At 47.4% G+C, this 13,560-nt stretch overlaps 1 protein-coding gene across 2 annotated transcripts in view; it reads right to left on the reverse strand.

The window, feature by feature from the left end:
- Positions 1-12,146, reverse strand: part of Zbtb8a (zinc finger and BTB domain containing 8A) — a 23,047-nt gene extending 10,901 nt beyond the window's left edge. Inside the window, exons 1-2 of one of the 2 annotated variants that reach the window (XM_029539638.1) lie at positions 11,935-12,146; positions 2,102-2,194 (exon numbers count right to left, since the gene is read on the reverse strand). The gene's annotated coding sequence lies outside the window, so the exon portion shown is untranslated. Of the gene's footprint in view, positions 1-2,101; positions 2,197-11,934 lie in introns of those variants that run through there. The other variant, XM_021200354.2, reaches the window with a different exon arrangement.
- Between the last annotated feature and the right edge of the window lie 1,414 nt (positions 12,147-13,560).

The raw sequence follows: 13,560 nt of genomic DNA on the forward strand, positions 1-13,560 counted from the left end.
TCTTCAGACACACCAGAAGAGGGCATCAGACCCCATTATAGATGGTTGTGAGCCACCATGTGGTTGCTGGGAATTGAACTCAGGACCTCTGGAAGAGCAATCAGTGCTCTTAACCACAGAGCCATCTCTCCAGCCCTATATTAAAGTTTTGACATGAGCTGGAGAGACAGCTCAGCAGCTGAGAACACTGGTTGCTACGCCCCCACCCCCCACACCCCCTGAGTTCATGCAGCTGGGCCACTCAGTCACCGAGTAGGCGATCATTTCCTCGTCCCCTCAGGAAAGCAGATGAAGAAGACATGCGGAGGCATGCTAAGGAGATGGGAGGAATGATCAGCCCATAAAGAGATCATGGGCTTAGCCTTCCCAGAAGCCACTCTTGATATAGATTACAGAGCTTCCATTACTCAGCACGGCTCAGCCTCCCTGTTTAGCTATCTATCTATCTATCTATCTATCTATCTTAGTCAGGGTTTCTATTCTTGGACAAAACACTTCCATACTGCTGTTCATCACCAAGGAAGTCAGGACTGGAACTCAAGCAGGTCAGAAAACAGGAGCTGATGCAGAGGCCATGGAGAGATGTTCTTTACTGGCTTGCCTTCCCTGGCTTGCTCAGCCTGCTCTCTTATAAAACCCAAGACTACCAGCTCAGGGATGGTCCCACCCACAAGGGGCCCTTCCCCTTGATCACTAATTGAGAAAATTCCCTACAGCTGGATCTCTTAGAGATATTTCCCCAACTGAACTCCAGCTGTGTCAGGTTGACACAAAGCAGCCAGTGCACTGTCTACTAAGCTACCTGATAGCTCTGGTATCTTCTAACTATGTATCATCTATCTCCTGTCTAGCATCTGTCTTCTTTCTATTTCTCACTACCTACCTACCTTCCTATCTTTTCCAAGCTAAGCGTCTTTCCTGTCACTCCAGGATTCTCATTCTTTCTCTGAAGCACTCCCTTCCCTTCCACCATACAGCTGAACATGTCGGCTTTCTTAGACTCTAACTCCAAAGGCATTCTTTCTTCCTTCTTCCTTCCTTCCTTTCCCTTCCTTCCTCCTTCCTTCCTTCCTTCCTTCTTCCTTCCTTCCCTCCCCACTTTCCCCCTCCTGGCAGCTGCCAAGGTTTACAGCTTGCTTGCTCTGTTGTTTTTCTTTCCAGTTCTATAGTTGTATTAAGGAGACTAAGGATCCATAAGGGAATCCCAGTTTCCCCAGCAACAACCCCCGTGCTGCTGTACTGGAATGGGAGGCAGAGTCAGAAGACACCCCAGAAACATGGGGCCCACAAGCCTGATCGATACACAGAAGCAGCAAACAAGAGACCCTGTCTCAAGCAAGGTGGAAGATGAGGACCAACACTCAAAAAAAGCTGCCTTCTGCCCTCCTCATGTGTGCCCACATTCATACACAAGCAAGCATGCACAAAGGTACACAAAAAGAAAAAAAGGAAAAGAAAGTGAGCAGAGATGACTGACCAAGACGATCAGAGCGGTGAACATTTCATACAGGGAGTGGGAGCACAATAAATCACATAAAATACCCAGTTGCAAAATTCTGCTTTTTATATAGGCCTGCTGTTGTTTGGGGTGTTTTGTTTTGTTTTGAGACAGGGGTTTCTCTGTAAATGTGGCTGTCCTGGAACTCACTCTTAGACAGGCTGGCCGCAAACACAAAGAGATCTACCTGAGTGCACCCCCACCAGCTTTATATATATATATTTTTAAATGAGGTATAACATCAATGAGATATTAGGGGCTGGAGAGGTGACTCAGCGGTGAAGGACATCAGCTGCTTTTCCAGACACTCCCAGGTGAATTCCCAGCACCCACATAGTGGCTTACAACCACCTGTAACTCCAGCTCGAAAGGATCAAATGCCCTTTTCTGACCTTTGCATGCATGCGGTACACAGACATACATGCAGGTCAAATAGCTATACATATAATAGAAATGCAATGTTATTAATGTACAAAACTAATATTTATGTTACTAAAATAAAAGGATTAAAACTTTCCACGCGTGGCTGGAGTGGAACGCAGCAGCAGAACACCTGAGGACCCAAGTTCAGACTCCAGCCCCAAGGAAACGACTCCCTCATACCTGGCAATGCACGAAGCTACTCTCAAGCCTTAGGGCTGTTGAAGGGCAAAGAGGAAGGACTCCGAGTCAACAAGTTCACGAACAGCGGAGTGTCTGTGGGGAGAAAAGACAGGGTGAACTTCTGTCATAAGAGACGTATCTGGGCTGGAGAGATGGCTCAGTGGTTAAGAGCACCGACTGCTCTTCTGAAGGTCCTGAGTTCAAATCCCGACAACCACATGGTGGCTCACAACCATCCATAATGAGATCTGATGCCCTCTTCTGGTGCATCGGAAGACAGCTACAGTGTACTTAGATATAAATAAATAAATCTTTAAAAAAAAAAAAAGAGAGACGTATCTGCTGGAATACCTAATTATTTATTTATATAGAATGCAGCAATGTTCAACATGTAAAAATAATTTGGCATAGATTATTAGCTTTTTGTTTATTTGTTTGTTTGTTTTTTTGGGCTTTCGAGACAGGGTTTCTCTGTATAGCTCTGGCTGTCCTGGAACTCACTTTGTAGACCAGGCTGGCCTCGATCTCAGAAATCTGCCTGCTTCTGCCTCCCGAGTGCTGGGATTAAAGGCGTGCGCCACCACGCCCGGCTGTATTAGATCACTTTCTAAATAAATTAACACTTTCAGGGCGTAGTGGAACACGCCTAGGACCCCAGCACTTGGGAAGTGGTAACAGGAGGGTCAGGGGTTCAAGGCCGGCTGAGTCTGTCTTGGACCCTGTCTCAAAATGATAGAAGCTTAGGAAACACTGGCAACTAAAGCAGCAGGATGGAAATTGTGAATGAACTCAGAAGGTGGAGGGATAAACCTTTTAACTGTTTGTTGAGACATTATGAAAGCCAGGTGGGTTTCAAACCTTGGATCTTCCTGCCTCAGCCTCCGCCGTGTTAGGACAGGCATGTGCTACCGTGCCTAGGAAAAGCAGGCGTTCAAGGGAGGAAAAATCCTGGCCATAATGAAAGATCATCCCGTGTTACCCAATCCTAAGGAGCCAGGTCGGTGTGGGTGGAGCAGTCACCTCAACAGTGTTCCCGGATCACCAGTACTACAGAGGGGTACAATCATGGCCTATCCTGTGGCCAGCAAGAGTGAATTCAGAGTTACCAGAGAGAATGGATTTCTAAGCTGAGTCTGCACATTACACGGCTTTTACATGAGGATGAAAATGCCATGTTTTGGGACAACCACCAAGTTCCACCCTAGCAACTACTCAGACGCCTTTAGAACTTCCTTTTGGAAAACTAAAAAGGTACATTTCCCACAGTCCTTTGCAGTAAAGTTGCCGCAGTGTGAGCTCTCAACGAGGTATTCTTTTGTGACAGGTGGGAGGCAGAAAAGAGGCGAAAACCATAGTTCGCATGGCTGGGGCTGTTAATGCCGGCAGACATGTTAACAGGAACTTGATAGCCATAAAATATATATTCAGATCTCACAAATTCATTAATGAAGACATTATGTTAACAATTATAATTCTTTTTTTTTTTTTTTTCTTTTTGGCTTTTTCGAGACAGGGTTTCTCTGTGCAGCCCTGGCTGTCCTGGAACTCACTCTGTAGACCAGGCTGGCCTCGAACTCAGAAATCTGCCTGCCTCTGCCTCCCGAGTGCTGGGATTAAAGGCGTGCGCCACCACTGCCTGGCAACGATTATGATTCTTAAACAGATAGGCAGAGTCACTGTTTGGTGACATTTGAGGGCAGCAGCTTCTGGACCCCCAAACTGCAGCTAAGAACATCATTTGCAGCCCTTCGAGTCCCTCCCTGATACTCCCTTGGGTAGCCTTGGCCTGGGAAACATTCCAGAGCCCTAGACCTCAATCCCCTCCCCCACGCAAGCCTTTTGGGTGACTTTGTAAGGACCAAACATTTTATGAGATCTTTCTTTGCTTAATTTTAAGCAGTTTTTCTATATTTATTCAAACTGCTTTGCTTTTCTGTAAGGAGATCCAGACAACAGACCGGCACCCCGCTGTTCCCAAGGCTAGAGCAGAGAGGTGGGCAGTCTAGGAGCTCCCTGCCTTCATCTAAAAATAACAATGGCAACAGCAACCTGATGCTCTGCAGCTAAGGGATAACATTCGTGAGAAATAACCCAAGGAAAATGTTCACAACGGGGCCTTCAAGACAAATCATGGGGCTGGAGAGACGGCTCAGTGGTTAAGGGCACTGGCCGAGCTGGGCATGGTGGTGCACTCCTTTAATCCCGCCACTCAAAAGGCAGAGGTAGGCACATCTCTGTGAGTTCAAGGCTTGCTGATGGACAGAGCAAGTTCCAGGACACTGAGAATCTCTATCAATAACAAAACAGCACTTGCTGTTCTTCCGAAGGGTTTGAGTGGGAGTCCCAGCACCAACATGTCGGTCTGCAATAGAATCCATCCAGAGTTCTAGTCTGACCTCTGTGGGCAGCAGGCACAAACATAAATGGAGGGATACTAACCATACACACAAAGAAATCATTTTTAAACAAACAAGTGTTGCCAGGTGGTGTGTGCCTTTAATCCCAGTATTGGGAGACTCACATGTCAGGTTTTGTTTTGTTTTGTTGGAGACAGTCTCATTATGTAATCTTGGTTGACCTGGAGCTTGCTATGTAGACCAGGCTCTGCCCATCTCTACCTCCCAATGCTGGGATTAATTAGAATTTTTTTTAAAGATTTATTTATTTATTATATGTAAGTNCACTGTAGCTGTCTTCAGACACTCCAGAAGAGGGCGTCAGCTTTTGTTATGGATGGTTGTGAGCCACCATGTGGTTGCTGGGATTTGAACTCCGGACCTTCGGAAGAGCAGTCGGGTGCTCTTACCAACTGAGCCATCTCACCAGCCCTTAATTAGAATTTTAAAGATGAAATTTTCTTTTTTAATTTTATTTATATGTTTGTATGTATATGCAATCTGTGTGCAGTGCCCATGAACACCAGAAGAGGGCGTCTGATCCCTGGAGCTGGAGTTACAGGCAGTTGTGAGCTGCCCAGTGTGAGTGCTGGGAACTGAACTCAGGTCCTCTGGAAGAGAAGCAAGTGCTCTTAACTCCTGACCCGGCTTGCAAACTTTTTAGAATTTCATTACCATGCATTTTCTTGTGCCTATTAGAATGCTTATATAAAATCGACTGGTTCTACCACATATTTATAGATACCAAAAAGTGAGAGAACCAGTTTCAATCTATATAGGAAGTTTTTGTTGTTTTTCTTTAAATCAGTGTTTTTAATCTAGTCTTTTTTTTTTTTTTTTAAGATTTATTTATTTTAGCTGGGCGTGGTGGCGCAAGCCTTTAATCCCAGCACTCAGGAAGCAGAGGTAGGCAGATTTCTGAGTTCGAGGCCAGCCTGGTCTACAAAGTGAGTTCCAGGACAGCCAGGGCTACACAGAGAAACCCTGTCTCAAAAAAACAAAAACAAACAAACAAACAAAGAATCAGCTATAAAGCTCATTTCAAATGTTACCTTACTCCTTATATCTCACTAGCCTTGAACTCACAGAGATTCTCGACTGCCTGTCTCCAGAGCGCTGGGATTAACCGTGTGTGTGTGTGTGTGTGTGTGTGTGTGTGTGTGTGTGTGTGTGTGTGTGTCTGTCTGTCTGTGTGTCTGTGTTAGTGGTCCACATCTGTAATCCTAGCACTCCAGAGTTCATGACTGAGATCCTAACTTGAAAGAATGTTGTTGTAGCAAAACTCTCTTAGCCTTATACTTCTGTCCCTCCTTTAAACTGATCCCAGCTTCACTTCACAGTGACTCATCCTGGAAGCTTTCTGGGGCGGGGCGGAGTTCCCATTTTCAACTGAGTGGAAGTCCCTGGGAGTCACTCTTCACCTGGTGAGCCTCAGCCAGAGTCATGCAGCCCCAACTGCTTTGAGCCTTCTTTGGAGTTTGTCCAAGATCCACCAAGGCGCTGCTACTAAGATTTCCCCCACTATGTAACTTTGTTCCCTTTCTTTTAGTCTGGGACTTTCGCTTCTTTACTGGGTTCCCGGCTGGAGAGGTTCACAGAGTGCTCAGGACACTTCATCCCAACAGAGGGGAGGAATCCCTACTGCTTCTTCCTTGTTTCATTTACTTACTGAAGTCAAAAGACAACTTGTAGGAATATTCTCCTCCCAACATGTGAGTTCTAGGGACTGGATAAAGAGGCCTGGTGGCATGGCCATTTTACCCACTGAGTCATCTCCCTGTCCGCTATGGAGTTGCCTGAGGCAGGAACAGTTTTAAACAAACAACCTCTCTCTTCCTTCTCCCTCCCTCCCTCCCTCCCTCCCTCTCTTCAATCTTCTGTGAATGGGCTCTGTGTATGGCAATGCATCCTGTGTTTATAGAGCTCTAGGAAGCCTGAAAAGGCAGCTGAATGATTTTGAACAGGGTAATGTTACCACGCTAGCCCAGGCTAGCTTCCGGTTGGGATCCGACATACCCAGCTATAATGATTTTTTTTTAAGTAGAAATTACGCCAGGTGTGGTGGTGCCTGCCTTTAATCCCAGCACTCGGGAGGCAGAAGCAAGCGGATTTCTGAGTTTGAGGCCAGCCTGGTCTACAAAGTGAGTTCCAGGACAGCCAGGGCTATACAGAGAAACCCTGTCTCGAGAAAAAAGAAAAAGACAACAGGTGGGTGTTGACGCTCCTCCATCATGTGAGTTCCAGGGACCACATTCAGGTCATCCAGGCTGGCAAATATCTTTACCCTCAGAACCTTATCACTGGCTTCCAATAATCATCTTTTCAATAATTTTTTCAAATATGAAAACTGTAAGTCAGGGCTGCAGAGATGTCTCAGAGAATGGAAGCATTGCTACTCTTCAAGAGGACCCAAGTTCGGTTCCCAGCGACCCCATCAGGAGCTTCACCACTGCATAAGTAAAGAAACTAAGGCACAAGAGAAATTACTAGAAAATCGGGTGCTACAGCGATGTTTCAGGGGTTAAGAACAGGAGGTGCTCTTCCAGGGGACTCACAATACAGCTCCCAACTGTCTATAACTCCAGTTCAGGGGATCAGAAACCCTCACAACAGACATAAATTGACTAAAAAAAAAAAAAAAAGAAAGAAAGAAAAAGAGAAAGAAAGGAAAAGAGAGAGAGAGAGAAAGAGAGAGAGAGACTCTAAAATCATACACAAAGCAAGAGACCACCATATCAAGCTTGAACAGCATCAGCCCAGAACCAATTTACAAAGTTTCACTCCTCTGCACCCCACAGTGTGTGCAAATGTCCCACGCAAGGCCTCAGTTTACACTCCCAAAACAAAACTGAAAGTCCTGGAGAAGACACAGCCAGAGGAAGGAGCAGGGAAACCCATTTAACCAAAGGTGGGCCGGGCGGAAAAGCTGCAGTCAGTAGATAAAGTGCCGTCTAGCAAGCACAGGTCAGGGTTGCTCCCAGCATCATCCCACAGACGGTGGAGTGGGTGTGCACACCTAGGATCCCAGTACTGAAGAAATGAAGGCAGAAGATTTGGACTTCAAGGTCTTCCTTGACTACACAGCACGTCTGAGGCAGACCCAGGATACGTAAGACTTTGTCTCAATAAAACAGTCAAGATTTGGGCTGGTGAGATGGCTCAGCAGGTAAGAGCACCCGACTGCTCTTCCAAAGGTCCTAAGTTCCAATCCCAGCAACCACATGGTGGCTCACAACATCCATAATGAGATCTGACTCCCTCTTCTGGAGTGTCTGAAGACAGCTACAGTGTACTTACATATAATAAATAAATAAAATAAATATTTAAAAAAAAAAGTCAAGATTTTCAACACAGCAACAGGAAGTAAAGGGTTCTAGGAGGCCCTAGCAGGGCAAACATAGTGCTGGCAGGCCTTGCCCTTCTTCCTCCCCTCTCCCTTGTAAACCATAGATTACATGCCTAAAGCTAGCCACCAAGATCCATCCTCTTACTTGGATATTCCTTATGCCAGGCTCATTCCTAAGGCTGAGAACCAAGGTCCAAACTAAAAGTCCCCTTTTGGCCACCCTAATTAACACACCCAATCAAAACATACCAACACTGGCCAGTTCTAACAACATCCTAGTCCATTCTAACACAGACCCGCTCCTTTTTCCTCTTAAAAGTCACACACCTGTAAGGCTGGAGAGATGGCTCAGTGGTTAAGAGCAATGACTGCTCTTCCAGAGGTCCTGAGTTCAATTCCCAGCAACCACGTGGTGGCCCACAAACATCTGTAATGGGATCTGACACCCTCTTCTGGTGTGTCTGAAGACAGCTACAGTGTACTTATAATGATACATAAAATAAAATAAAATAAAATCCACACCTGTAAAGTCATTCACTGCTGTTTTTTGCCAGAGTCAAAAAGCATCCCCTTGACTTTTCTTCCACGCTTAACTGTGAAAACAGGTGTTTGGGTGTAGTTTGTACCTAATCCTGGGTCAGGAAGGGAAGCACCCCACTGTGTGCAGGTCCCTTCAGAAAGTATAGGGTAAACTGTGTGAGTCTGTCTACCTTCCAGCTGGGTAGCATTCAGCATAGCGGACAAGAACAAATAGCATCATACATCAGGGAAGGCTCACTTCCTGCAGAGGCATCCACAGGCGTGGATACTGCCTTCCAGAACTTCTCTTTTCTGGAGACTGATTTTACTGGTTGTACTGGCAAGTCAGACCCAAGATTCACGCAATAAGCCAAGCAGAAACACTTCCTCAATCTTGTATGAGTTAACTATCTACAGCAGTCCCTAAGACGAGTACAGAATTCAGTTCCCGGTAAGGAAAATGATCTTTTAAAGAGTGTTGGAAAAGTCAATCACATATTTTAGGAACCATTAACTTTGAACGTCTTCGGAATAGAAAGGAAAGTCGTTTAGACTGACGTTTGGGTGACCCGGGAAACCTGAATGAAATCTGTGCTCCAGAAATCCGTCTTTTCCCACTACACACAGCCCTGGTGTAGGCCTTGGTGTGTGGTCCTAGCAAAAACCCCACCTCCCAACTTTGGGCTAACTGGAAGAGAGCAAACCTTTCTTTGAATGTCGACAGTATTCTTCGGAGGATGAACGGCCATGTAATTCTGGGAAGGTTTAGAATTAAGTCCAGAAACAACTTAAGAGCTGTGCTTTAGAAATCTGTGTCGCCTCCAAAGTTCAGGCTGAAAGTTCACTCGCAGAGGAGGAGGGGTATTACAGGAGCTTTTAGGGGGTGATTAGGCTACGGTGGGGGGAGGGGCACTGCCCCCATGGACAGGATTAGCATCCTAATAAAGGGACTTGGAGGAGTAGGTCTGCTCCCCACCTCTGCCCTTCTACCCATTTTACTAATGAAGTCTAAGCACTGTGTTTACCCTCATTATGTATGCCGTGAAGAGGTGCCATCCCAGAAGCAGAAAGCAGCCACACAGTCAGAGCAACCATAATCTTGTACTTCCCAACATCTACAAGTGTAGGTAGGAAATATCTGGTCTGTTGTTTTCCCCAGCCCTGGTTAGCCTCGAACTTGATCTGTTGACCAAGCTGGCTTCCAAAACAGAGATCTGCCTGCCTCTCCTGGGATTAAAAGTATGTAACAACACGGCCCAGTAATATCTGTTCTTACCATGTTACCCAGTCTTCGATAATCTTAGCAGCATATATGGTCTACAAGGTCTAAGATAGGAAAGTCTTCGAATTAAATGTTAAAACACTTAAGAGGGACTGGATAGATGGCTCAGTGGTTAAAATCACTGGCTGTTTCTCCAAGGATCTGGGTTCGATCCCCAGCACCCACATGGAGGCTCACAGCCATTTCTAACATCCATGGAAGGGGATCCAACCCCCTCATCTGGCACCAGGCATACACTGGCACAAAGGCAGGAAACACACACACACATGTACATATATAAAAATCTAAAAAAAAAAAATAGATACTTGAGTTTTGAAACTATAGTTGGAAAGGCCTCACTGAGAAGATGACATTTGAGTGGTTGGTGTCCATAGCAGGAAAGACTGTGTATCTTTGAAACTACTCCAGGCAAACCAAACAGGAGGTACAAAGGCCCTGAGGTGGACAGGAACCAAAGTAGGAGGGATGAGTGGGGAGGAGAGCAGACCGCCGTGGTGTGCCGGTAATGTCAGCTAACCCCAGGGTCCTGGGAGGCTGAGGCAGGAAGAAGTAAGACCAAGGCAACCCTGAGAAAACCCTCATCTCATAATAAAATTAAAATTTAAAATGAGGGGCTTGGGGATGTGTCTCAACGATAACATTTACCTAGCCCATGCAAGGCCTGGGGTTCAAAATACACACACACACACACACACACACACACACACACACACACACACACACCTTGGGGCCTTCGGATTTTTTTTTTTTTTTTCCCAAAAAGGGTTTCTCTTTGTAGCCCTGGCTGTCCTGGAACTCACATTGTATACCAGGCTGGCCTCGAACTCAGAAATCCGCCTGCCTCTGCCTCCCAAGTGCTGGGATGAAAGGCGTACATCACCACCACCCGGCTTTTTTGGGGGGGTAGGATGTGAAGGCGCCATTTAAGGTTTGGAGAGGGCTGGGCAAATGGTTTAGTGGTAGAGTGCCTATGTAACATACATGGGTTCAATTCGAGTACTGTATAATATCAGGTATGGTGATGCATGCCTGTAATCCCAGCATTTGGTAAGGTGCTGCAAGAGAATCAGAGGTCCAAGGTCATCATAAACTACATAGATTTAGAGCTAGCCTGGGCTACATGGAACAGTGCCTCCAAAAAAAAAAAAAAAGATACATAAAACAGTTTTTAAAAAGAGTTTTAAAACTTATATTAACCTCTTTGAACATTTAAAATATATATATATATATAATTATGCATTGAAAACAGAAATTTGCCTAGTGCATCCCAGCCCTCCCGAGGTGGAGGTAAGAAGATCAAAATTTCAAGTCTAGCCTGAGTCCGCTTTTAAAACAAAGAATAAATAGATAAATAGAAGTGCGATTTAAGTGATAAAATCAGCGAAGGTTTTGGTACTTTGGAGACTGTTCCGGGACCATGCAAGAACTGGGCGCCTTGGGGGGCTGCCACGTCTCAGCCCCCTATTAGCGTCCCCCCCCCCTTTGCTAGGTAGACTAAACAGCCCGAACCGGTAGCCGTCTCATAAGAAATTAAGTGCAATATTTCGTCAAAGTGAAACCACTCCATTTACTAAAGTTCTGCAAATAGAAAGACTTGTAGGTGTTGGCGGTTTGTGCGGTTGGGTGCCCGCTAGGTGTGAATCCTATTCCAAACGCGTCTCGGAAAGACGTGGATTACGGCTAACCGCACGGTCAAGGGCGAGTAAGCGCGCCAGAGCGCAAAGGGACCAAAGCAGATAGTGTCGCCAGGTGGGAGATGCCAGGGACATTCTGCCGGGGGCCAGCTGGGGCTCCATATTTCTGCCCTCGGTTCTAAGCCGGAACTGTAGCATCGTGATGGAAAGCCAGAGTGGAGGGCGGGAGTGAGACCGCCGGGCTGCAGCGCCCCGCGCCCGACGGCTGCAGACACGCCCGGCCCCGTGGCGCCGCCTCGCCGCCGCGGCCGCCAGGAGGCTCCGGCGCCTTCCCGCCTTTCCCGGGGCCCGGCCGGAGCTGGCGGCGGGGCGGGCGCGGGCGGCGACGGTGCAGCCATTGTCCCGCAGCCGCGCCCGGGGCCGCCGCCGCCGCCCGCGCCTCCTTTGTGGCCGTCGCCGACCCTCGGAGCCGCCGCTCTGAGCCCCCGGCTGCAAATGGCGCCGGGTCGTCCCTGCGCCGCCCCGAGCACCGGCCGGGGATGCAGTCCCGGGGCGCACCCCGGCGGCCCCGCCGCCCTACGCCAGGCTCTCGGCCCGGCCCGCAGCCCCGACGCCCTGGCCGCCCTCCACCCGCCCGCGCCCGCGCAGCCACTTACCGCGGGGCTCTGGCCGCTCGCTCCCGCGCGCTGCGGAGCGATTCCCGATTCCCGATAGGGGAAGCACCCCCTTTCCGAGGCCGAGGCTTTGCGCCCTAAAACAAGTAGCCCCAACGTGGGAGAAACAAAAGGTATTTGCTGACGTGGGCGTTGGACAGAAACGCCCGAGGGCTGAGGACACAATTAAAGGGGCAACGCACAGATTTCAGGCACCAACCAGCAGCTTCGCCCACTCCCCCTGTCCGTGCCCACGCCCGACTGCACCCTCCGCAGGCACTAGGGCGCCCAGGTTTCCCAGCAGTTGACTGCGGATCATTCTTTTAGTCGGGAGCTTAAATTTAAAAATTTACTTTGCGTTGGGAAAGGCGCCTCCGGAGGGCAGGAGGGCTGGATTTCTAATATGTGGGGATATTGGTTCAAGGAGAGAGGGAGGGACTTAGGCGTGCCCACAATTACTGTATAAGTACATGTGACATTATTGTACTTAAGTTTAGCGACGTAAAATGGGAGAGAGTTCCACAAAATTGCCCTTTGTCGAAGCACTTAATTTCAGTCATAGCCTTTTAGAAACCTCTGTAGGTCCCCATCAGGCCCTTTGAAGAGGCAAGCCCTGAGGGGCTGAGATAAGAGACAGTGGTTTTTTATATAAAACTAGTAAAACAAAACAAAACAACAAGTAAAACAGGTTTCGTGTTTTCAAATAAAAAAATTGGTCGTAAATCAAGTTTCTCTTCTGATGTGACCCTAATATTTCGGGCACACAAATATCAGGTAATACATTTCCTAAAATAGTAAACTGCTGAATTTTCACACTGCTTAAATTTCAAACTAGTTTTCTAGTTCTTATGCTGATTGTCAAGTACTGCCGAATGGGGGAGAAGACTCAAAGTCTCAAAGCAGACGTTTAATATTTTGAGGCGTTCCTCTCCCAAGCCTGAGTCACACCCACCAGGGTTTTGTTTCTCTCATCTCCTCACTAAGTAGCTATGTATTCGAGCATCATTCTCTCTGAGAATACAATACAGCCAGTCATTTCTCAATGAAAACAAAGAAATAAAAAGGAAAGGGACATGACTAGTCCTAGGTATGGTGGAGGAGAAAGTTTATTATAGATATGTGGGAGAGCACAGCCAGGGGGAGGGACATCTGGGAGAGTGCAGAGTGGACATGACCTGTTCCCAGTGATGTGATGTCGGGTGGGGGAGGGAAGAGAGAGGGCAGCAGAACCAGATACAGCAGTCAGGAGACCTAAATTACAAAGAGGGTGGGTAGCCAAAATGGTTGGGTTATATAGGGAAGAGTAGCCCAGCCCCTGGACTGGAGGATTCAAGCTAGGGGGCGGGATGTGCCACCCAAGAGGGCCCTCTAACAGGCCTGGACTGAGGGATGCTGGGAGAACCAGGTGGCCATGTCTGCTTTGACATGTTAACTAGGCACCCCAGCTATTTGTCCCAGGCTTGACACCTAACAGTTTCTTTGTGTCACACCTGTTTACCACAGAGGTGCTTTGTGATTTAAATGTGTTTTCTGGACTTTTGAGGTAATGGGAGATAATGGAAGGAACTCATGAGACCACCCTGGTTTACATAGTTTCCAGGACAGGCAGAGCTACATAGTGAGACCCTG

Source organism: Mus pahari, chromosome 6 (genome assembly GCF_900095145.1).
Source record: "Mus pahari chromosome 6, PAHARI_EIJ_v1.1, whole genome shotgun sequence".
Taxonomy (NCBI): domain Eukaryota; kingdom Metazoa; phylum Chordata; class Mammalia; order Rodentia; family Muridae; genus Mus; species Mus pahari.